Genomic DNA, 2,226 nt, shown 5'->3' on the forward strand with positions numbered 1-2,226 from the left:
CTTAACAGCAAGCACATTGCAAAGCCTGGTATCAATGGTGCAAACTCATTTAAACTTCACAACAACCCAACGAAGCAGATATTATCGTTACCCTCATTTTACAAGTAAGAAGCAAAGAGAGGTCAACTATATGCTCAGGATCACAAACAGACAGTCTAACTTCAGATCTGTGTTCTTATCTTCTCCCATTGAGTTCCTAGTTGAGTCCACTTAGAAACAGTGCAAATATCTACTAACCAGAGTGAGCAAAGAAAAGATTGTTCCTATTCTACTTCTCAGGTCGATAAAGTTATGAATGGAATCTATTAATATTTTAAGCTTCATTAAACTCTCACTCCAGGAAGTACAGTGGCTAGTAATGTAATGTCTAAGGACACCTAACTCTGATAGTTTTCCCATCTTGTTTCCCCATGCCTTCTCTTCAGCCCTGCCAAGAGCTCTTGCCTTTTCATTCTTCCTCAAAGCTTTGTTCACCCCTACCCAGGTCAGACCTATTCCTCAGTGTTTCTATAACCACTCCTTGGTTATACCTTCAGCCTCCTAGCAAGCTCACCAGATTTCTGTCCTGCTAACTTTCTCATGCTTCATCTACTTGAGTTTCCACCCTGCTCTAGAGTGACACTGGAGAAAATGTCTCCACTAAGCTGGATGGTGTCATGACAAATCCACATTCTTTCACCTCATTGGTTTACCTGGGTCTCAGTATCTCTCTACTAAACCTTTCTGTGTTTCTGTTCTGTCATAAGGATACCCCAACCTCTCCCATTTCCTTTCAGCTTCACTTTGAAGTTCCTAGTCCTGTTCTTACTGAGTTAGATTTCTTGGGAAAATCACTTAAAAGCTCTGTATCTTATTCATTCATCTATAAGAAAACTGACTGAGAACAGTATTCTCAAAAGCCATCCAAATATATTATATACCTTTTCTAATATTAATATCTTTGTTTCTATTATATTTTGTAGTTTGCAGTATGTGATCACTGCATAGCTCCCACTAAATTTCCATTAAATTTCTCTAGTGCATTGAATCATTTGATATTAAATTCTGAAATATTTGTTTGAATTTTATCTTTCCAACTGTTTGTAGAAATATAGCACATTTTTGTATGTTGGCACTGGAAGGAAGTTAAGAGCTAAAGATCAAAGTTCAAAGCCAGTTCAAAGAAAAATCCTCAAGACTCTTCATTTCTAATTCACCAGCACAAAACCAGAATGTCTGGAGCAAAAAGGCCAAACAAGATCAAAGGTCTCTGACAGAGAGAGACAGGACAGAGAGAGACAGAGAGAGACAGAGACAGAGACAGAGAGAGACAGAGATAGAGGGACAGAGAGACAGAGAGACATAGAGAGACAGAGATCTTATTTAACTCTTTAAATATGCATCCCATTGGCATTTGAGCATGATTACATAGCATGATTACATCTTAACCCTCAGTATATTGAAGAAAACCAGCCTGGTGGAGGCTGGCTTGTGCCTGGTGTCTCTTCTAGAGCTGCTCCTGATTGGATGCAACTCCTCTATGGAGATGAGGTTTGTCCTTGCCTCTTGCCAGTTTGAGATGCTGTTTCTACACCATGCTGCTTTAGCCGGGCTGCCAGCAGGACGTTTTTTTTTTTAAGTAAGTTTTTTTTTATTGTAAAAATACTGTACAGAGGGGTTACAGTTACATGAGGAAGGTAACGAGTACATTTCCTATCAAGCATTGTTGCCCCCTCTTTTGTTTTTCCCCTACCATCCCTTCCCTCCCACCTCCACAACTACACTCCCCCCTCCTCCGCCTAAATTGTAAAGTTTGTTTTTCAACATAGTGTCTTGTACATCTCATTGTTACAATGGGTCAGCCTGTATCCCTTCCCCTCCCCAAATACATCAAATACAGTGAAAACAGGGGTTATACCATGGAGGAGGAACATACAAAGCAACAAAAAAATCACATGGTACATTATAAATACGTTAGAAACAATGCCAGCTGGACTTTTACCTCTTATTTGAGGATTAGCTCTTGCCTTGAGAGTTTGGTGGAGTAAAATTTTTGGCTTGACTAGCACTGTGCACAATGCTTCATGCTTTAATAGCCATGGAAAGGAAGAATATGATGCATAGAGTGATTTCTCATGTTTGGGAATTGCAATAAAAAAAGATTCTGCCTCAGGCAGAAACAGATTCCTGATATTTTCAGTGCAAATTATCAAACCTCCAGGCGACTAAAGTCTGGATTTTTGTTTT

Source organism: Dipodomys merriami, unplaced genomic scaffold (genome assembly GCF_024711535.1).
Source record: "Dipodomys merriami isolate MVZ:Mamm:240054 unplaced genomic scaffold, mDipMer1.0.p SCAF_25, whole genome shotgun sequence".
NCBI lineage: Eukaryota > Metazoa > Chordata > Mammalia > Rodentia > Heteromyidae > Dipodomys > Dipodomys merriami.